This window comes from Pristis pectinata, chromosome 10 (assembly GCF_009764475.1).
Source record: "Pristis pectinata isolate sPriPec2 chromosome 10, sPriPec2.1.pri, whole genome shotgun sequence".
Taxonomy (NCBI): domain Eukaryota; kingdom Metazoa; phylum Chordata; class Chondrichthyes; order Rhinopristiformes; family Pristidae; genus Pristis; species Pristis pectinata.
This window is the reverse complement of record NC_067414.1, coordinates 43,627,985-43,652,260: the sequence shown is the minus strand read 5'-3', so window position 1 is coordinate 43,652,260 and position 24,276 is coordinate 43,627,985. Positions and strand designations below refer to the sequence as shown.

At 41.4% G+C, this 24,276-nt stretch overlaps 1 long non-coding RNA gene across 1 annotated transcript; it reads left to right on the top strand.

Moving 5' to 3' along the window:
* The first annotated feature begins 389 nt into the window (after window positions 1-389).
* Window positions 390-24,113, top strand: LOC127575409 (uncharacterized). The gene is made up of 3 exons (XR_007957053.1): window positions 390-558; window positions 3,072-3,159; window positions 23,871-24,113. It is a non-coding gene; the product is annotated as an uncharacterized LOC127575409 (long non-coding RNA).
* The last annotated feature ends 163 nt before the right edge of the window (window positions 24,114-24,276 follow it).

Sequence of the window (24,276 nt, the reverse complement as noted above, 5' to 3'; positions counted from 1 at the left end):
TCCTGTCCCGCGTCTTGTGGTTGCTGTTCGCACTGGCCCTGCAGCTGAACTAAATTCTTGCAGTTGTACACCTTCTAAGAACCTGCTGGTATGGCTGCCCCAACCCTTCTGTAACGTACATTGGGACATGTGCAGTTGTTGAGCCACAGGCAGTGGAAACTAATGCAGACCACCCTGGTTGCATTCTGACAGCTTGTGCTGTCAAAGGTCCTTTCACTGTTTCTAAAGGTCTCTGGAGTTCAGAGAAATTTGAAAATGGTTGAAAAAATGTAAATGATTTAAAACAAAAATTAAAGATTGATTAATTTAGAAGCATAAGAAACAACAATAAACTGACTAAAACATTAATTCTTGTACAATTATTGGAAGCCACAAACTTGCTACTCAAACTCCACAGCTTGCTCTCTGTCACTGGAACTCCACATGAAGTCCGACGATAAGAGCTTTACCAGAGTTTATGCCAGGAAATCTGCTCATGCAATCGGCACCATGTAGGTCTGATGCAGCATCCATGAACCCCTTCATTTGAATGAAGATTGTATGTTGGGGAGTAGAAAGGTATGTAATGAGTTTTATTCTTTCAAATTATTTGTGTTTGCTTTAATGTTTTTAACAATTTCAATGTGTTTCTAATTGACTTCAGTGATCATGTCCTTTCTTGATAATTTTTTTTAAATAAGTGTTTATCTAGATTTAATAGGTTTTAAATGTTGCTGAATGTCAGGCAAAACTGGGAGGCTATAAGGCAGGTAATATTTGTGCCAAAAAAGTGTAATGACCATCTCCAACAAGAGAGAGTCTAGTCACCAACCATTAACATTTAGTAGCATTCCCACTGTCAAGTTCCCCACCATCATCATCCTGGGAGTTAACCATTGACAAGAAGCTCAGCTAGACCAGCAGCATAAATACCACAGTGACAGGAGCAGGTCAGAGACTCAATATCCTGCTGTGAGTATTTCACCTCTTGCCACCCAAAAGCCTTTCTAAGCACAGGCCTGGATGAGTACAGCTCCAACAACCCCCAAGAAGCTCAACAACATCAAGAACAAAGCCAACCTCTTGACTGGCAGCACATCCGCCCCCCTAAACATTCATTCCCTCCACCAATGACACACAGTAGCTGCAATGTGTGCCATCTACACTGCAGTTACTCATGTAGCTTCCTCTGATAGCACATCCCAAATCCATGACCTTCACCAACAGGAAGGGCAAAGGCAGTAAGTACAGCTGCCATTAGCTGCAGTTTCCCCTCCAATTCTCACATTGTTCTGAGTTGGAAACATGTCTTCAGTCCCTCAGCGTCAGTCCCTCAGGTTCTGCAACACCCTCTTCGCCAACACTGTGGGAGTATCTTGGCCAGAAGGACTGCAGTGGTTCAAGAAAGCAGCTCACTACCACTTTCTCAAGGGCAATTAGAGATGGGCAATAAATGTCCAGATCGGAGAAAATAAATAAATAAATAGATTTTTACCGTCTGGCAAAGGATTTTTGTGGGCAGAGCTTGAATGGTCCACCTATAAGGGCCCATAATGTCACTCAAGGTCATGTTGCTCTGCAGCACCAGGTCACTCAGTGTCAGGTTGACCTCAGCCAGAAAAATTAGAGGGACAGCTTGATTGGGGCAATAGAAAGGTTGGCAAGGCCTAGTCAAGAAAATGTAACCCCATATGCATTTGCAAATCATTCTGTTCAAAGTAACCTGCTCAGCATCTACAAAAGTCATGGAATGTAAATCATCAGAGTCATATATTTGTGTCCTGGGCCAAACAATAGATCCTCTAAATCAAATGTCATTGTGCTCAGTACTCTGATTTCAACGATTACAATGCAGATTCTTTCCACAAGAATCATGGATGTAGCAACATATCCAAGAACCCAGTGAGCCAATCCCAATTTACATGATGACCTCAAATATGGCCACAGAATTAGAATCAGAACGGGGTAATGTTAAGAGATTGTCCCACAGACAAATAAGACAATATGTCAACCGAAAAATAACAAAGCCTTGAGAGCATGGTTTCCCAGATCAACCTCCAAAACCTGACAGAGAGGAATTTCAATCATAAACTCAAAACTTATATCTGGGTAGGGGGGACATTCTGGAGATCTCGCATATACCGTAATATTGACCATCTTGAAGAACGGAGACAAAATCTGAATGTAACTACATAAATATCTCCCTATTCATTTCTACATGGATAGGCATTGCCAAGGTCCTTCTCTCTCTACAATGTTATGATGAGGATTCTCTGCAGTGCACATATGAAACATATATGCATGAGCCGCCAAGTGTTTGAAACCAGTTCGAGAATCATTGTGGCAATCACAAACTGTCTGAGAATCCCAAATATTGCAACAGGAACTCCATATCAAACCACTATTATATTCTACTGCCCCCACCTCCCAACTAGACAAGCAACCTGGATTACTGTTGTGTTTGAATGCTGGGATTTTGTACCTGAGATTACGTGATAAGATTCAATGAGCCAAATTTGCAGTCCATATTTGCACATCATTTCAGCACAATTTAAACTGAAACCAGATCCAGGAATCTGTTGAACTCAGCAGAACTAGGTCTGCAACTACATAAAGAATGAAACTTTTGAAATCTAATTCAGAAATTCTATCTGACCAGAAAATATCTGGTAGTATTACAATCTGGGATAACTAATATTCACTATTTAAAAACTCATAGTGGATACTTGAAATCTAAAATGAAAACAGAAATGCTAGAAACTTTCAGAGAGTCTGGTAGCAGCTGCAGAAAAAGAAATAAAGCCTAGGGTCAAGTCGATGAACTTTCATCAGATGAAAGCTCATAAACCTAAAACATGACTCTTTTTCTTCACAGATGCTACCAGATATTTTTCATATTTTTCTTCATTCCCTTAAAAGTTCATGCACATTATTATTTAAAAACATAAATGTCATCTATCAGCATTATGTAAATTCACTCCTCTGACAATGAATGTCATAGCTGATTAACACCTCAGACAATCTTAATGTCTCCAGGCAACCAAACATCAATGAACAGTAACATAAATTCACATTGCTGATTTTCCTTGCAGTATATTTGCAATATGAGATATGAAAATGCTGTAACCCAGGCATGGCACTTAGTTGATGTCTATTACAGAAGTCCTGGACACCAATAAGGTAGGTTATGTACATTGATACATAAGATTGGCAAGGTATTTTGTTTAGAGTTTACAACAGCAGAATCCTTATCACCTTGAATAAGACTTGCTTTTACACCTTCACTGAGATTCATTGTGATTCCTTGTCTTCACCATTTTCCCTGTGATTAAACCAGATCAATTCAGAGTACTTCCACCTGGTAAGGAAGGCAGGACTGACCTAAACTTTTGAATGAGTGCTGGCATACTGCAGACCAGTGGGAAGCATGAATGAGATCACAGTGGGCAGGAGAGATGTTACACTTGTGTCATCCTTCATAGGCCATGTCTTCAATCAGCTTGCAGTTAGAACTGATTAAGATCCCCTAATGGACAGAGTATTTAGGGGGAGTCAGCCCCAAAACTTCCTCTTGTGGTTGGGAGTGAAAATTATTTGATATATTTAGGGAATGTCTAAGACAAAAGGGCAGAGGTTTAAGGTGAGAGGAAGGAGGTTTATAAGGGATCTGATGGAATTTTTTTTCACACAGAGAATTGGTAAATTGGTTTATAATTGTCACATGTACTGAGGTACAGTGAAAAACTTTTGTTTTGCATGCCATTCATTCAGATTGCTTCATTACATCCGTGCATTGAGGTAGTACAAGGGAAAACAATAACAGAATGCAGAATAAAGTATTACAGTTACAGAGAAAATGCAGTGCAGACAGATAATAAGGTGCAAGTCCATAACGAGGTAAATTGTGAGATCAAGAGTCCATCTTATCATGCTAGGGGACTGTTCAATATTCTTATAACAGCAGGATAGAAGCTGTCCTTGAGCCTGGTGGTACGTGCTTTCAGGTATTTGTATCTTCTGGCTGATGGGAGAGGGGAGAAGAGAGAATATCTGGGGTGGGTGGGGTCTTTGATTATGTTGTTTGCTTTATTGATGCAGTGAGAAGTGTCGATAGAGTCCATGGAGGGGAGGTTGGTTTCCATGATGTGCTGAGCTGTGTCCACAACTCTATGCAGTTTCTTGCAGTCTCTGGCAGAGCAGTTGCCATACCAGGCCGTGATGCAACAGGATAGAATGCTTTCTATGGTACAATAAAAATTAGTGAGTGTCAAAGGGGACATGCCAAATTTCTTCAGCCTCCTGAGGAAGTAGAGGTGCTGGTGCGCTTTCTTATGGGAAAGTGGGAATGGTTGGAATCTGGAATGTGCTGCCTGAGAAGGTGGTGGAGACAGGTACTCTCACAACATGTAAGAAGCACACAGACAAACACTTGAATCGCCAGGCGTAGAAGACTATGGACCTAATGCAGGTAAATGACCATATCTAGGTGCAATGGTCGGTGAGGACGTGGTGGGGGAAGGGCCTGCTTCTATGCCGTACTATGACTCTATAACTCTGGAATCAATGGGTCACCCAAAATGGTAGGATTTTATTGAGAACTAATTGCAGAAGGCAATTTACATCGTGTCTGTAACTTAAATAAACTCTATTGTATAAGTAAATACTAAATTCTAGGTAATTCCACTAGACTTCAGTATTGCATTAGCTGCTAATACCAGCTAGCCATAATGTTTTATAATGCAGAATAAATGACAGTGACCTTTAACATAGGGGTCAATAGTGGACCACTCATGTTTACTCTTAATATACTTCTCAGTCCTCTGTTAAGAAACTCATCTTACTTCTAAATCAGGCTTGTTTGCACAGTTGCTTCTAAAGAGTATCTGTCCAGTTGCAACCAGTAGCTATATTACTTGAAGTGACTGACAGTGCTTATCAGATTGCACTTCCTTGTATTCTTTCTAATTCAGTAATTGATTGTTTACAACGCAGTGGCCTTAGCACGCACAGGTTAGGTCCTGGACCTCATCATAAAGAACTATATAGTAATGGTGCATCTTTGTGTTCAAGTAAAATTATGATGATGTTGTTCTTTCTGACTGTGTTGCTGTTGTTTCAAAATTATGCCCAATTCATATAACATTCAGCCTACTGAGTCAGTTCTCAGAACAATCCTATCAATCCCATTCTCCCAGTTATTTTCCTGCAACAAATTCTCTGATACATGCCCATCAATACTCCCCCTCCCCAAATTTTCACCTAGCTACATGAGGGATAATTTTCAGCAGTCGATTAACCTAATACCTTTAGGACATAGGAGGAAAATGGAGTCCCTGGGTGAGATCCACATGGTCACATATTCATTCATCAAAGGCAGCATACAGGAATGAGGGACTTATAGGCAAGTTAAGGTTGTGTGAGATGTTTAAAAATTACTAAATCTCAAGCCTGAGCTAAACACTCCTGAATTTACAGGAGATAGGACAATGGAAATTTGACCAACCCACTTGTTTAAACTGGTTTCCCAGCAAGGCAAGGACAGTTTTGGGGAAAAGAAAGATGCCTTTATAACAATCTTTCCAAACCAGGAGGAGCAAGAATGTTTCACATAATTTAACCACTTCTCCCCACCTACTCTAACACCAGACTTACTGCCAACTACAAGTCCTGCCTGGGTTAATAACCCCCTTGTCAATCAGGTAGATTCCCAGACTTGGAATGTGCCAAAGAGGAAACTCACATGAAACTTCCTCAGCTTTCAGGGACATTACAAAGTTCCCATCCAAAACCCTACCTACACCCACTTCCCCTATTGTTTATGCAACCCACCTTATAAATTGCAAGTCAAGTGATATTGTGTTCTCCTACACATATGTAAAACTATGGTCATAAAAGCAATGTAACTACATGATGTATGCTTTTGCCTGGTAAAACCAGCCCAACTCCACTCTGACACAAAACACAGAATCTTCCCAGCAAACTACAGCACACTGATTCCATACATGGTAAGATAAGATATATTTATTAGTCACATGTACATTGAAACACACAGTGAAATGCACCTTTTGTGTAGAGTGTTCTGAGGGCTTCCGGCGCCAACATAGCATGCCCACAACTTACTAACGTGTATGTCTTTGGAGGAACCCGGAGCACACTTGAAGAAACCCATGCAGACACTGGGAGAACGTACAAACGCCTTATAGACAGCGGTCAGAATTGAACCCGGGTCGCTGGCACTGTAATAGCATTACGCCAACTGCTACACTACCATGCCTACCCACAATTCTGTCAAATGTCAAGTACCTGAAATAACTTCTCTTTCTGAAGTGTTTTTCATTACCTCTGGACTTCCTAAAGTATTTTACAGGGTTTGGAGAACTTTCAAAGGGTATTAATATAGGACACAATGCCAGTCAGTTTGTAGCCTGTAAAGAAAATCATTGATCAAGGCACATAATGGATTACTTTCCTGCTTTGCTCCAAAGTAACCCTGTGGTATCTTCTACATCCACTTGAGAGGGTTAACAGTGTTTTGATTTAACATATTAGCCAAAGGAGAGACCAGTAGACCTCAGTGTGCTAGCTTCTGGAGTCCGACTTGAACCCACAACCTTCTGTCTGATTTGGAGGCAAGAGTGCTGATTGCAAACCACAGCTGAAACCAGTCTACAGGAACAAGGTGTCTGGTTGGAATGGGCAAAAACTCTGCTTTATGGATAACAATTCTACTAGTTGTAGTAACTTTTAAAATGTAATTAAGTGGATCATGAGAACAAAGTGCAAACTGGAGAGCTGCCACAATATACCACAGAAAGCTGGCTAACTGATTCACTTTCCTACCTCTCTGAGTTCCTGATTTTAATCAGGCCTCTGTTCAAAAGCAGTGCAATCAAGATTAAGCATTCCCCACAGGGATAGAGAGAACAAAACTGCTAGGGTACTTCTGTTCACCTGTTAGCTGATTAGCACCATTACTGCCGGGTCATAAACAATGATGCCAATTGTAAAAGGGAGAGTGGTGAGATCTGTGGCTATGAGCCACAAGTCGAACAGCAGACCCTGAGAGTCCAGGGACATGGAAGACCTGTTCATCTTAATGACAAAGACTGAATTGGAGCACTGCCCAAGACCTGGCCAGATCCAATAATGACTAATGGAAAAAATGTATGGTTTTGGCTGCAGGAGACAGCAGCTGGGGCTGTTTGGGAACAATCTCCCGTATTCAGTAAGAAGGTGGTTAAAATCATAGTCCAACTTTCTTGCCTCTCAGATGCAAGGGAAAGATGATTTGAATTCCATTTCCAGTGTAAGACTATTGATTGCACAGTGGGGAGCTGATTTGCTATCATCCACTTATACTAGCACCAAATGTCATCTGCAAAATCACAAGATGTTAAAGAAATCAAAAGGAAAAACTAACATTTTTGTTAAAAAGTCCAATAGTAGCTAGTTAAAGCATTGAAATGGTGGGATGATACTTCTACACTTGCAGCATTATCTGTTTTATCAGGTGCGCTTGCATTTTCCTACCACTAAATTATTACACCTTCTAAAACTGTGGCACGCCAAAATCAAATTGTGCTGTTAATGGGGGTAATGGGGGAATTGTGCCTTAAGGCATTATGAAGTACAAGCCCCAGAAATGCCATGTACTGTCACACTAGCATTCCTGTGCTGTGTCACTCAAGATGGACCTCACAGAAAATGACATTTTGGAAACTAAAACCATATCACTAAGCATAAAAAGCTAAAAATATATAACACTTCCAAAAGATGAAGGATTTTAAACTTTATTCTCTCTGTTTTGAATAAAGGAACCAGCTACCCTCCATCCTCTCCCTCCACCTGGTTCCATCTGACCATCATCCCCTCCCCATTTGGTTCCTCCTATCACCTACCAGCCTCTATCCCACCCCCCTTTGTACTGCTATATATTTGCAATCTTTCCTGTTCCCTCTCAGTCCTGATGCAGAGTCTCGATCTGAAATGTCAACTTGCACCTTTTGTCTCCACAAATGCTGCTTGAGTCACTTATCCTCTACAAAAAAATTGTGCAAATATCTATTGTGCAAATATCTAAAATTAGTCTTTGCTTTTCTGAGCAGTATTGCAAAGTACTGTTGCACAGAAACAGGCTATTTGGTCAACTAACCAATGTTAGTGTTCATTCTCCATGCCAGTCTCCTCATGTGCTTCTTAACCTAACTTCACAAGATATCCCTTTATTCTATTCTTTATTCTATTCTATTCTATCCCTTTATTCTATACTTCATGTGTTTATTTAGCTTCTTCTTAAATCCATTCACACTATTTGCCTCAACTATACATTAATGAAAGCAAGGTCCATATCTTAAAAGCAAAATAGTGCATATGCTAGAAATCTAAATTCCTGATGAAATGTTATTGACCCAAAACATTGGCTCTATTTCTCTCTCCATGGATGCTATCTGACCTAGTGAGCAATTTGTGAATTTTTTGTCTTTCTTCCACATCCTAATCACTGATTAGGTAAAGAAATTTCTCCTGAATTCCCCATTGGATGTACAGTATAAGTAACCAGCTTACAATTATGGCCTTGGTTCTGGTCTCCTTTCAAGTACGGAGAATTTTGCATTTTCTCTGTGTCTACTGCTATGAGACATTTTCATAATTTTAACAATCTCAGAAATATCATCCCTTATTTTGTAAAGAGAAAAACCTTTTCAGCAGACCATCTGGCAGTGTGAGGGATCAATCTAGTAAATCTTTTAACACCTTAATTAGTACCACAGTATTTTTATTAGCAGTGTATTGGTAGAGGACTCCATGTGGTCTAATCATGGTTCTCTACAGTTTTAAAAAAAACTTCCTTGTCTTTTAGTGTTGTTCTTCCAGAAATGAATTTCATTACTTTGGCCTCTTTTTTTTAGAAAAAATAGTGCACCAACGTGCCAGCTTCAACACAATCCCACCACCAGTCACATCTTCCCCCTCCTCACACCTCCCAACCACCTCCTAGCCCCCCCCTCCCCCACTTTCTGCTTTCCACAGGCACAGCTCTCTTCAGGACTCCCTGGTCCACTCATCCCTCTCCCCACCACCCCATGCCAGCCCTCCCCATCCGCTGGTACTTTTCCCTGCGAATGAAGGAGGACGAACTTCTGTTCCTTCACCTCCTCCCTCACCACCATCCAAGTGAGGCAAAGATTCACTTGCACCACTTCTAACCAGATCTACTGCATTCAGTGCTCACAATGTGACCTCCATGACATTGGTGAAACCAAGTGTATACCAGGTGACCATTTTGTGGAACACCTGCACTCTGTCTGCAAAGGCCATCTTGAGCTTCCAGTCGCATGTCATTTTAACTTTCTTTCCTACTCTCTCACTGACTTGTTAGTCCTCTCCGTTTATTATGAAGAGGCTACACGCAATTTGGAAAAACGACATCTCATTCAGTTTGGGCAGCTTGCAACCCAATGGTATGAGGGTTGAATTATCCAATTTCAGGTAATCCACATCCTCCCACACACACTCACCTGTTCTCCAAGTTGTCTTCTCCTATTGTTCATCCCTCCATCCCCTCCCCCACGTGGTTCCATCTGTCCATCATCCACTCCCAACCTGGTTCCACCTATCACCTACCAGCCTCTGTCCCATCCCCTTTTTGTACCACTATACACTGGTAGTCTTTCCTGTTCCCTCTCAGTGCTGATGCAGGGTCTTGACCTGAAACGCCAGCTTTCACCTTCTGTCTCCACAGATGCTGCTGACCTACTGAGTTCTTTCAGTGTTCCTTTTGTTGTCACTAATTTGCATCCCTGATTTTATTGGTAATAAAACTTTTCTCCCCTCATTTAGACACGCGCCAATTTCTGGTTTTATCCCAATCCACCCTCTCAAACCTTTTCTCTTCAGATATTTTAATGAGACCATATGCCTCAGATTCTTTCACTGTTTCAACTTTAACACCAGTATGCCTGAAAATAACCCTTTCCCACCTATATTGTTTAAAATATAAAAAGTCCACTTAAAGTCTCCAGTTAAGGATTAGTTTTTGTGAACAGGAATCTGAATTTTTAATCCAATGTATTTGTTCATTGTTTTCTCTTATTAGAATATTTATATACTCACTGTCATTCCTTGTGAAAGGACAGGTCATGAGTATGCTTCTACCAAAGCTATTATGCAACTACTGTGATGTGAACAAGAGTAACCCAGTGTGAATCATCCTCTGATCTTTGCACTCTTCACTTCCCCTTTGGGGAACACCTACCACTTCCCTTTAGCAGACCATCTGGCTATATGAGGTCACCTTGTGATTTAAATGTTTCTTTTGAACGTGGATATATGTAGCACCGAAACCAGAAGGACAGTCTGATCATGTGTTTGATCATTCATGTAAAATAATGTTTGTAATCAAAGGAATTTTACCATTCAATGACTTTACCTTGTTGACTTAGCAATACCTCAGTGAATCTCGATATAAGATCCCCTGCCCACACTCCCAGTAACTAACTCAGCCTCATCATTTTAGGAGGCCTGCATATGACTGAGGTTTGTACGTTTGCCAAAACCTTACCTGGTCGCTTCCTCGTTTCTTCCAATACCAACATCAATCTGCTTCCATCCTACTAACATCTTTCATTGTTGGGAGAAAGAAAACATTTTCTAGCTCTTTTTCCAGTACCTTTCCAAAGATATTGTAATGAGGATTTTCAGAACATCGTGTTTTCTTCCAATTTTACTCTCCTTTGTCCTTAACTTACCCACTTCAACTCAATGGTCCCTGCACATTTACCTTTCAAAGCCGTTATATTTTAACTGTCTCCTGACATTCTCTTTCTTTGGAAGAAAACTGAGCCAATGCATACCCTCAGTGAATGATTCTCAACTGACGGGCAAAATCCATTTGCTCTGTAATTTATATATAAAACAAAAAGAGTCCAGAAATGTATGCAAAAGATTACATTTGATATTGAATGGTATTTTCATCGACTATTTAATTCTCTTCTGGTTTTGGTTTCTGTGATTTATTCTAAATTCCCAATCTAAACTGTGCCCATTTTAATTGTCAGTTTTTGCACTTACATCATGACTATGAACATTGAAATGAAACACCATGACATCTATTCCTCCCCCTCTCTCCAGTCATTACCACGACTTCTTGAAGTAATTGGCTTCATTAGCCATGTGCTATACAGGTTGGAAAAATAACACAGTTTAAAAAGAAGACTGCCACATCCAGCGGGCAGCGTCGGACCAGGCAGCTAACTGAGTGGGAGCAGAGTGATTTGGGCTTTGGCTCAAGGAGCTTCGGCTTAAAAGGGGTGAGGCAGGTGAGTAGCTGGTAAGTAAAGGTAAGGTTTACCTGTTATCTGTTAGAAATATTTAAGTCAGTAAAAATTAGGTGGGGGGGATAAAAAAGAATTAGTTCAGATGGAGAACACGGTGGTGTACTGCAGCTGCTTGATGTGGGAGCTCGTGGACCTCGCTGTGGTCCATGATGGCCACATCTTCAGTAAGTGCTTGAGGCTGGAGGAACTTCGACTTAAAATTGATGAGCTGGAGTGCAGCTTCAAACACTGTGGAGCATCAGGGAGAGAGAGAGTTATGTAGGTACTGTGCATCGGGAGACAGTCACCCCCCCCACCCCTAGAGCAGATACTTCTGGAGTCCAGGAAGTAGATAGAAGGGTGACTGTCAGAGGAAGGAAAAGGAAAAAGAAAACGAACAGGCAGATAGTAGAGAGGACCCTGGAGACCGTTCCCCTCAATAACAGGTTTTCCACTTTGGAAGCTGTTGGGGGGGATGACCTGCAGGGGCCTAGCAGCAGTAGCCAGGTGTCTAGTACTGGGACCGGTCCTGCTGCTCGGAAGGGAAGGGAGGAGAAGAGGAAGGCAGTAGTGGTAGGGGACTCGATAGTCAGGGAAACAGATAGGAGGTTCTGTGGCAGTGAGCATGAATCCCAGATGGTATGTTGCCTCCCAGGTGCCAGAGTCCGGGATGTCTCTGATCGGGTCCACAGGATTCTTGAGCGGGAGGGAGAACAGCCAGAAGTCATGGTTCATGTTGGTACCAACGACATAGGTAGGAAGGGGGATGAGGTCCTGAAAAGTGAGTTTAGGGAGCTAGGCAGAAGGCTGAAGAACAGGGCCTCAAGTGTAGCAATCTCAGGATTGCTGCCAGTGCCATGTGATAGTGAAGGTAGGAAGAGGAGGGGATGGCAAATAAATGTGTGGCTGAGAAGTTGGTGCAGGAGGGAGGGTTTTAGATTTTTGGATCACTGGGATCTCTTCTGGGCAAGGTGGGACCTGTACAGAGAGGACGGGTTACACCCAAACCTGAGGGGGGCCAATATCCTTGCGGCTAGATTTGCCAGGGAGGTTCGGGAGGGCTTAAACTAGTTTTCAAGGGGGATGGGCACCGGAGGAGTAGGTCAGAGGAAGAAGGGGATGGGGAAAAGTCAGATCTAACAGGTAGAGAGGCTTTGAGGAAGGAGAAGCAGAGTACAGGCTATAAAAGTAGTAAGGCGGATGGGCTAAAGTGCATTTACTTGAATGCAAGAAGCATCAGGGATAAGAGAGATGAACTGAGAGCTTGTATAAGTACATGGGACTATGATATTGTGGCTATCACAGAGACACGGCTGACACCAGGCCAGGAATAGATATTGAATATTCCTGGTTTTCAGTGTTTTAAAAGGGATAGGGAGGGGGGGAGAAGAGGAGGAGGGGTGGCGATACTGGTCAGGGACACTATTATAGCTGCAGAAAGGGTGGATAATATAGAAGGATCCTCTCTAGAGTCAATATGGGTGGAAGTTAGGAACAAGAAAGGAGCAGTTACTCTACTGGGAGTATTCTATAGGCCCCCAGTAGCAGTAGGGATACTGAGGAGCAGATTGGGAGGCAGATTTTGGAAAGATGCAAAAATAACAGGGTTATTATCGTGGGAGACTTCAGCTTCCCAAGTATTGATTGGCACCTGCTTAGTGCCAAAGGTTTAGACGGGGCGGAGTTTGTTAAATGTGTCCAGGACGGATTCCTGTCACAGTATGTTGACAGGCCGACTGGAGGAAATGCCATATTAGATCTAGTTTTAGGTAATGAACCGGGTCAGGTGACAGATCTATCGGTGGGTGAGCATTTGGGGGACAGCGACCACTGCTCCATAACCATTAGCATTGTCATGGACAGGGATAGGAGCAAAGAGGACGGGAAGATATTTAATTGGGGAAAGGTGAATTATGGGCCTATAAGGCGAGAACTAGGCAGTGTAAATTGGGGTGACATTTTTGAAGGGAAATGTACTATAGAGATGTGGTCGATGTTCAGAGATCTCTTGCAGGATGTTAGGAATAAATTTGTCCCAGTGAGGCAGAGAAGGAATGGCAGGGTGAAGGAACCATGGGTGACAAGGGAGGTGGAACAACTAGTTAGGAAGAAGAAGGCAGCATACATAAGGTGTAAGCAGCAAGGATCAGACAGGGCTCGTGAGGAATATAGAGTAGCAAGGAGGGAACTTAAGAAGGGGCTAAGGAGAGCAAGAAGGGGACATGAAAAGACTTTGGTGAGTAGGGTTAAGGAGAATCCCAAGGCTTTTTACTCGTACGTGAAGGGCAGAAGGATGGCTAGAGTAAAGGTAGGTCCGATTAAAGACAAAGGTGGCAAGATGTGCCTGGAAGCTGTGGAAGTGGGTGAGGTTCTCAATTAATACTTCTCTTCAATATCATCAAGGAGAGGGGTCTTGATGACACTGAGGACAGTGTTGGTAAGGGTAATGTTCTAGAGTATGTAGATATCAAGAGAGAGGATGTGTTGGAGCTGTTAAAAAATATCAGGACAGATAAGTCACCGGGACCTGACAGAATATTCCCCAGGCTGCTTCGTGAGGTGAGGGAGGAGATTGCTGAACCGTTGGCTCAGATCTTTGAGTCCTCATTGTCCACGAGGATGGTACCGGAGGATTGAAGGGTGGCGAATGTTGTTCCCTTGTTCAAAAAAGGTAGTAGGGATAGTCCAGGGAATTACAGACCAGTAAGCCTTACATCTGTGGTGGGCAAGCTGCTGGAAAGGATTCTTAGAGATAGGATCTATGAGCATTTATAGAATCATGGACTGATTAGGGATAGCCAGCATAGATTTGTGAAGGGAAGATCTTGCCTCACTAGCCTGATAGGGTTCTTTGAGGAGGTGACCAGGAAGATTGATGAGGGTAGTGCAGTGGATGTGGTCTACATGCATTTTAGTAAGGCGTTTGACAAGGTTCCACATGGTAGGCTTCTTCAGAAGGTCAGAGGGTATGGCATCCAGGGAGGCTTGGCCATGTGGATTCAGAATTGGCTTGCCTGTAGAAAGCAGAGGGTTGTGGTGGAGGGAGTGAATTCGGATTGGAGAGCTGTGACTAGTAGTGTTCCACAGCGATTGGCTCTGGGACCTCTACTTTTTGTGATATTTATTAATGACTTAGATGAGGGGGTGGAAGGGTGGTTTAGCAAGTTTGCAGATGACACAAAGATCGGTGATGCTGTGGATAGTGTGGAGGACTATTGAAGCTTACAGAGGGATATTGATAGGATGCAGAGCTGGGCTGACAAGTGGCAGATGGAGTTCAATCCGGAGAAGGGTGAGGTGGTACACATTGGAAGGACAAACTCCAAGGCAGAGTACAAGGTAACTGGCAGGATTCTGGGGACTCAGAGGGACCGGGGGGTTCATATCCAAAGATCAACTTTCTGTGATCTGTGGATATGAACCCCCCAGTCCCTCTGCTCCTCTAGACCGGGGGGTTCATATCCACAGATCACTGAAAGTTGCCTCACAGGTGGATAGGGTAGTCAAGAAAGCTTCTGGGATGTTAGCTTTCATAAGTCGTGGGATCGAGTTTAAGAGCCGCAAAGTAATGATGCAGCTTCACAAAACTCTGGTTAGACCACACTTAGAGTACTGTGTCCAGTTCTGGTCGCCTCATTATAGGAAGAATGTGGAAGCATTCGAAAGGGTGCAGAGGAGATTTACCAGGATGCTGCCTGGATTAGAGAGTATGGATTATGAGGAGAGACTAAGGGAGCTAGGGCTTTACTCATTGGAGAGAAGGAGGATGAGGGGAGACATGATAGAGGTATACAAAATATTAAGAGGAATAGATAGAGTGGACAGCCAGCGCCTCTTTCCCAGGGCACCAATGCTCAATACAAGAGGGCATGGCTTTAAGGTGATGGGTGGGAAGTTCAAGGGAGACATCAGAGGGAGGTTTTTCACCCAGAAAGTGGTTAGTGCATGGAATGCGCTGCCTGGGGTGGTGGTGGAGGCTGATACATTGGGCAAGTTCAAGAGATTGTTAGATAAGCATATGGAGGAATTTAAGATAGAGGGATATGTGGGAGGAAGGAGTTAGATAGTCTTAGGAGTGGTTTGAAGGTTGGCACAACGTGGTGGGCCGAAGGACCTGTATTGTGCTGTATTGTTCTATGGTTCTAACATCTCATATTCCACTTGGGCAACTTACAACCCAATGGAATGAATATTGAATTACCCATTTTGGGTCCTCGTCAGGTTACGAATGCCTAACTTATGTACAGCCTGTACATACGAAAGAGTATTTGGGAAACGGGAGGGATGGATTTGCCGACTGCTGCGGGGCTGCAGGCATCTTCTGCCAGGTGGGAATATCTGAAATATCTAATTGGTTGAGTTGAACACCCTGGTTTAACTACCAGTTGCCCTTGGTTGGCCTGTATTTTTATTTAAACATATTACTGGGCAGCCTCATTTCCAACTTGCGAACTTTTCAGGTTACGAACAGTTCTCAGGAACAGAATCCTGTCATAACCTGGGAATGACCTGTACTCAGGCTGTGTTTTTTCCTTATCAACAACTGAAAGTATCTGCACAGAATCAGTAAACTATCAAAGCACCTTTAGATCTTAACAATCATGACAAATACAAATTACCTGTATTCTAAACTAAAATGTGTTTAATTTATCTGCCTTGCTTCAACATAAATCATTTGTATGCCATTACAAGGCATGTACCTTATTCTGTTGAGTATTTTAACAACCATCTCAGCCTATAGAGCATTCCAGTGCTCCTGTAAAATTTGTAGCCAGATAAAGATATATGATTTACCACATATGTACTAGAACAGGCAAAAAGAAAAACACCTTATTCAATAGCCAAACAATTAGCGTCTCCTCAATGAACATATAAATGAATTGAATAACATAAATTTTAGAGATTTGAGACAGATCAATCAGTCCAACAGGTGGGATGGATTTGCCGGGTGCTCTCGGGCTGCAGGTATCTTCTGCCGTATGGGAACTCTGTTCACAACAATATCTGAATGGTTGAGTTAAACACCGTGGTTTAAATACCAGTCGCCTTTGGTTGTCCTGCTCACATCTTAATTGAATTTGTATGAAATGTCCAGTTATCTAAGTATCCACACCTTCCAACGTATATCAAACACTCACCAGTTGTTAATCTTTATAATCCTACTTATCTGCTCAATTAACTCCTACAGTGATTGTCAATGCAAACTGCCAGAAAAACACAGCCACTGGATCTGCTGTGGTATTGGTAATCATTTTACCCCCTGATGGTTCTGCTGCTGAATAGATCAAAATAAAATCTAGCAATATTTACAACATTCGAAGTCCAAATACCATTAAGCTATTTGGCATATTTTCAAAATTATTACACTCAGTTTGCAGTAGTGTTTTGGCAAGACTTTTTATATTCTTATTGTTATTTTAGACCAGCCATTAAATAATTACGTAAATTTCAGACTGTACATCAAAATCATTGAAATATTGATTGCTGATTCTCGATTGATTTGCATTGTTTTAATTTTTGCTTAAGTGTACAGAAAAGCTGTCAAGAACACCTCTTGCCAAAGGGAGAAAAAAAATGAAAGCATAATGTCACATTTTAATTTTGCAGGAAAGGATCCATCTAGGACTGTTCTTGACAGAGATCTACTCATTGTTTTGCTTGACAGCTCTTTGACTAAATGAACAGTGTTTACATGTGTGTGTCTCCAGGGAAATGAGCCAAAGTTTTTAGTAAGTCACATGATCTCATGATTAGCATGTCAAGGATGAAGGACAAATATTTCACAAAGTGTCACAGTTTTAGTTCTGGAATGAATAAGGGAGCAGAAACAGGTAACTGGTGTTAACCTTAACCGTACTGATCTGTAGTAATCAAATTCAAAATCTTCAATTTGTATGTATGGTGATTTTACCTAAACTCAGGAAACTTTCCCTTTTGAGCCTAAACAAATCTTCAGCAGTTCTTTCTTTGATGTGTGTTAGATGAGACCACTGATTAATATACCTTGGATGTCCACCTCCACTTCAGTCTAAAGCTTATTTGGAAATGAACTTTAAGGCTCTGGCTCAAAATAAACAATAAAGGTCAGATTCTGTGACTGGCCCTGCAGAGGGCAACTTGTAATGAAGGTGACCTGTTTTAATCCGAACTTCCTGAAACAATTATGATACTTTGAATTTCTCCAATCTGTTTTGAAACATCTATCTGCGTTCTCTAAATCTCCCTGAAATATGTATGTGTAAACAAGCCTTAATTCACAGCAGACCATGCAATCAGTCCTAGTAAAGGGCTCTTTCCTACATTTTGTGCCGATTAATTCTTCACAGGAACATATCATCAAAATAGGTAAAATATTATATTTTTGTTGCTAATTGGTTTTGTATTATTGCCTAAGAAACTCGGTTAAAAATCTTGAATTGATTGGGTTGGAAGTGGCTGACAGTACTGGTCTGAGAGGAATTTCCAAGAATTAAACATTTGATGATAAAACTAAATGTCACTTCTCCACCATTCTTGCTCAAACTGTCTACTTTCACTGTAATGTCAGAGCATTCATCTAGTATCCCGTCTTAAAGTCATAGAGCAATACAGCACGGATACAGGCCCTTTGGCCCAACCAGTCCATGCTGACCACCCAGCTAGTCCCAATTTCCTGTGTTCGGCCCATATCCCTTTAAGCCTCACCATAACTCTATTACAGGCCGAGTGACCCATGTTCAATTCTGGCCGCTGTCTGTAAGGAGTTTGTACGTTCTCTCCATGTCTGTGTGGGTTTCCTCCAGGTGCTCTGATTTCCTCCCACATTCCAAAGACATACAGGTTAGGAAGTTGTGGACATGCTATGTTGGTGCTGGAAGCGTGGCGACACTTGCGGGCTGCCCCCAGAACACTCTACACAAAAGATGTATTTCACTGTGTGTTTCAATGTACATGTGACTAATAAAGATATCTTATCTCCATGTACCTATCTAAATGCTTCTTAAATGATACTGTTGTACCTGCCTCAACCACTTCCTCTGGCAGCTTATTCCATATAGTCACCAGTTCTGCGTGGAAAAAGTTGCCCCTCAGGTCTCTTTTAAAGTTTTACCCTCTCACCCTAAACCTATGCCCCCTAGTTTTGGACTCCCCTACTCTGGGAAAAAGGCAGTTACCATCCACTTCATCATATCTCTCATAATTTTAAACAGAAGAGTTTAAAATTATGAGAGTGTAGCGGTTGCTACCGTGAAATAAAACAAGATGCTAGTTGGAGGATTGTCGAACAAGAAGTGGTTTATTTCCCCGCCTTGCGCGGGCCCTTTGAGGGAGACTGTTCCCGCCCAAAGCAACCGGCAATGACGTAAGTACTATGTCATCAAGACTTTCCCGCGCGCGGGTTCTCCCCATCGCTCGGGAAAGATGAGGCCCGCCGCCATCTTGGGCCTCGTCGCTCCGACGCCGCGCGACCCGACTGCCGAGCCGGTTCACCTGACTAAACGGTGAGTCGCCACAAGAGATATGATATAAGGTCGCCCCTCATTCTCCTACGTTCCAAGGAATAAAGACCCAATGTGCCCAACCTTTCCTTATAACTCAGGCCTTCTAATCCTGGCAACATCCCTGTAAATCTTCTCTGCACTCTTTCCAGTTTAACCGTGTCTTTCACATAGCAGGATGACCACAACTATATGCAATACTCCAAGTGTAGCCTCACCAACGACTTGTACAACTGCAACATAATGTCTCAACTCCAATACTCAATGCCCTGACTGATGAAGGCCAGCAAGCTAACACCTTTTTCACCACCCTGTCTACCTGTGCCATTACTTTCAACGAACCATGCACTTGTACTCCTAGGTCCATCTGTTCCATTACACTCCCTCGTGCCCTACCATTCATAATACAAGTCCTACCCTGGTTTAACTTTCAAAAATGCGTCGCCTCACATTTATCTGTATTGAAATCCATTTGCCGCTCCTTGACCCACTTCCCTAACTGATCAAGATCCCCCTGTAATCTACGATAACCTTCTTCACTATCAACACCACCTCCTAATTCCGTGTCATCCGCAAACTTACTGATCAAGCCTTATGCATTTGCATCCAAATCATTGATATAAATAACGAATAACTGAAATCCCAATGTTGACCCCCGTGGCACACCACTAGTCACCGGCTTCCATTCTGAGAAACAACCTTCAAGCACCACCCTCTACTTCCTACCTTAGATGAGTTATAATTTCCTCAGCACAAACCAAACCATCATCTTAGAGCCATTGCTCTTTCACAAGGTGTCATTTCATGCTGAATTTCTAACCCCTCCAACCCCATGCCATCTCCATTACATTGATTTACCTGCTTCAAGTTCAATACTGTTGCATTCTACAAATCCTACCTCAGCTGACTTACCACTAAAATGTTCATTTTTGATTTTGTCACCTCCATACAACTTTTTCATTTATAGAATAATTCAATTTGTGGCATATTTGTCCTAAATAGACCTATCTAGATTAATCCCACTTACCAGCTTTTCGTCCATAACCTTGTTGCTCACCCTGGTATCTTTGAGTGTTTCTGTCTCCACTACCCTTTCAAGCAGTGATTTTCAGACCCCACACCATTAATTGTGTTTAAAAATATCCTCATTAGTTCTTTATTCCTTCTCCCAATTAACCTAAATTTAGATCCCTCACTTACTGACTTCTCAACAAAGGGATATAGGTCCTTCCTGATAATCTTGTTTAGGATTATCACAAATGTTATAAACTGTTATTAAATCTCCCATCAGCCTACATTATTTCAAGGATAAAAAGTTTACCAATATCCCCTCATAGCTGAAATTCTTCAGGTTAGCAGTATTCTCATGGATCTCCTCTGCATCCTCTCTAGCACTGTCACATCTTTTCTGCAGTGTAGCACCAGTACTATAGCTGTGGCCTATGTAGTATGGTATAAATTTCTATCATGATTGCTTGCACTTTTACTCCCTGCCAGATATTGTTATCTTCCACTGGTTATCTTCATCAAAAATCTCTCGGGCAGTTTCGGTTGCATTAGAAAATTGCTTAATCATGGCTCTTAAATTTATGTCCAAATCATTGATGTGGATCTTGAAAAACAAGAGACCTAGCTCTGAACTTTGAAGAACTCCACTGCATTTGGCCTTCCAATCATTACATAGATTGTTACCATTTGTTTTTTGCCATTGAGCCAATTTTGGATCCAAGCTAGCACTTTCTCTAGGTTCTTTTGGGCTTTTATTTCCTGGCCATTCCATTGATATGTTATTTTGTCAACAGCTATGTTAAAGTCCAGGTAAAATTCATCAAATGCACCATTTTTATCAACCCTCCTTGTTATATCAACAAGAGCAGGCACGGTAGCGTAGTGGTTAGTGTAACTCTATTACAGTGCCAGCGACCTGGGGTCAATTCTGGCCACTGTCTGTAAGGAGTTTGTACATTCTCCCTGTGTCTATGTGGGTTTCCTCCGGGTGCTTCGGTTTCCTCCCACATTCCAAAGACGTACAGGTTAGGAAGTTGTGGGCATGCTATGTTGGCGCTGGAAGCATGATGGCACTTGTGGACTGCTTCCAGAACAATCTACGCAAAAAATGCATTTCACTGTGTATTTCAATATACATGTGACTAATAAAGATATTTTATAACCTCAAAAGAATCAGTTACTAGTCAGTTTTGTCCTTCCCCTAATAAATCCATTCTGATCATATGTCATTCTGAAGGATGATTTACAATTTTCCTCAGCATTTTCCCTAAGTTTTTAGTTTCCAATGTTAGGTCGTCTGGCCTGTAGTTATGTATTTAGTGCTTATCTTTCTTCCTTTTCACTACATCAGTAGTCTTCTAGTCCTCAGCACCATGGCTGTAGACAAAGTGGATTGGAAAAAGGTTGTTGGAGTGACCACTGTTCCCTTGCTCATTGTTAAGGGCCTAGGATATATTTTGGTAAATTGGTTTATTATTGTCATATGTACTGAGGTACAGCGAAAATCTTTGTTTTGCATGGCATCCATACAGATCATCAGAGGGATGCCCAGTACATTGAGGTAGTACAAGGGAAAAGCAATAACAGAATAAAGTGTTACAGTTATAGAGCAAGTGTGGTGCAGGAAGATAATAAAGTGCAAGGCCATGACGAGGTAGATTGTGAGGTCAAGAGTCCATCTTATTGTACAAGGGGACTGTTCAATAGTCTTAAAACAGCAGGATAGAAGCTGTCCTGGAGCCTGCTTTCAGGCTTTTGTGTCTTCTGCCTGATAGGATGGGGAGAAAAGAGACTGTCTGGGGTGGGTGGGGTCTTTGGTTATCTTGGATGCTGTCCCAAGGCCGTGAGAAGTGTAGACAGAACACTTTATCTGATCTATTCTTTTTTGAAGTTACTCAACTCTTAATGCATCCCCTCTATGTTTGAAATATCCAATTTCATGCACTTCCTCCTTAACTGTCTTCAGTGCAGATTGATGTAAAACAGTTAATTAAAGCTGCACCTGCACCTGCTGCCAACTTCTTCAAGTGTTTTATTTCTCATTTTCATGTTTCTATAAAACCTCTTTGTTTTGATTTTAGTATTTTTTCATGCATTCCCTTTTGCCTTCCTAATTTCCTTTCTCATTTTACTCTTGCACTCTCTAAGTTTCCTCCATTGTTGGTATTTGTCATAAGCTTCTTTTTCTTCCCTTTTCCTACCCTCTAAACTCCTTGACACTCAGGGGACGATCAAGATTTGGGAGTATCTCCTTTTTCTTTTGAGATCATATTTTCTCTGAATCCTTATTATTTCCTCCTTGAATGAATCCAACAGCCCTGACATTGATTTATTTTCCAGTGTTCTCCTGGCTGCTCTCTCAATCCCAAACTTTTGCTCCACAGTTGAAGAGCATGTCTTTAATAGTCTTAACTCCGTTCTGGAACAACCCCAGGCCCCCTCTCCCACTTCTCCCTTTCCACCTCCTGAAGACCTTTTTCACACTTTTGATCATATTTCAGAACATTCCCCTATTTTACTCCATCATTTTCCCTTATCTCTCTGAGCATTTCTAGAACATGTTTAAATGTTAAAAAATTGATACAATGCAAATTGCCATCATTAGAGCAGAGGGAGGAAAGAATTGAATCAATGGAGGTTTCTAAACCATGATAACCTTTGATGGTACAAGTAGCAAGAAATATTACTTCTACCAGAAAAGCAATGATGAAAGAGTTATGAATTTAAAATTGTCACCAATATGGTGAAGGAACTGGTTAGAATAATATTTTCTATGTAGATAGGTTTTAGACAAAGTGCTTTATCAGATGGCTAAGATATCATTAGCAGAATGATGTCTTTTAATGGAAAATTGAAGTGAGGGCCTCTAGTGAAAGAATAGGGTAGAGGAGTGGATTGACTGAATGAAGAGCCAACACAAACAAAATGGGATGAATGGCTACCTTCTATGCCGGAATTTTCTATGGTTCTGTGGTTCTAAGAGCAGTTATGTTCAAAGGTGCCAATAGCTCAAGCTGGCCCTTTGGATGAAAGGACCGAGTATGTATTTCTGGCAAGGAAAATTGCCTGCAGCAATGGCCACTTAAACAGCAATGAAAGATTAAATCAGTGTCATGTTTGCTTGATTCAGGAGTTAAGTGAACACCAAAGGGTGGTTAGAATGTGGAGGCTGCTACTGCAGAGAATAGTTTCAGTGAATAGCATTGATGCATTTAATGAAATCTAGACAAAACACGTAAGAGAGAAAGGAATTGATAGATATGCTGAAAGGATTAGATGAAGATGGGTGGGAGCACGCTGGTGTGGACCATAAATCTCTGCACAGGCCTGTTGAACTGAATGTCATCTTCCTACGCTGACAAAACACTGAGAAACAATTTTTAGTAAAGATCTGGTGATATTACTCAAAGAAGAGTGAGGAATTTTAGTACAATTAGCAACATTTATTGCTCACTCAGTAGATTATTGTGCGAAAATAATGAGCTAAGTCAGGCATGCAGTAACAATACCAGAAGTTCCTACTTTTCTTTGAATAACATTATCAGTCAATAGTTCAGTGAGGCTTTTATGAACCTCCCAAGCCTGCAAGCTCCAGCATATAGAAAAACAAGGAAATAAGCAATTTGGAACACCACCACCTCAAAATTCCTCCCCAGATCACACACTATCATGAACCAGCACTATTCAATCACTATTATTAGGATTCTTAACCTACTGCATTGTGGGGATAGCTTTACTACACAGGCTCAAGACATTTGTTCACCACCATCATTCTAAGAGTGATTAAATGCTGGACTCTCCAGCAATGCCCATAAATGAATAAATTCATTAACAGATGTGCAAGATCATATTTACCATGTTAAAGGTGCTATATAAATACAAGTTGTTATTTTATTACCTTAACTCAATAATCTAATACATAGCCGCAATGTTTGATGTCATACACCAGAGCAGAATAGTGAAAATACAGTTGTAAGAAAAAAATAGTTAAGGAAATGTATGATGAATGAATACTTCACTAATGAAACAACTAGCTTATGAAAAGTAAATCTTCAGTGATTAAATTCTCACCCATTTTGTCTTGGATTAGATTGTCAATTATGGTGCTCTTCACCTGAACTTGGCCAAAGCAAAAGAATGAAATAACTTCAAGCAGAAGTTACATCTGCAACATGCAAATCAAGTTTACGTGATATTTTACATCGGTTTAAAAATCAATGTACTGAAGAGTGACCCCACCCATAAATTCTGCCAACACTCTGAGCTGAACTAATTGTGCTTGCTTGGAACCTTGAAATCAAACTGCAATTTTTTCTGTGTATACTGATGCTAATAACACCTTTAAGTCAATATTTTCTTTAAAAAACTGACTAACATATACCAATGAAACTATTAAATGGTTCCATATAGTTTATAAAATTTAAAATCAGGTCACTCACAGGTGGTAGACCAGATGCTCTAATTAAACACGCTTATTTTTATGATAAACCCATTTT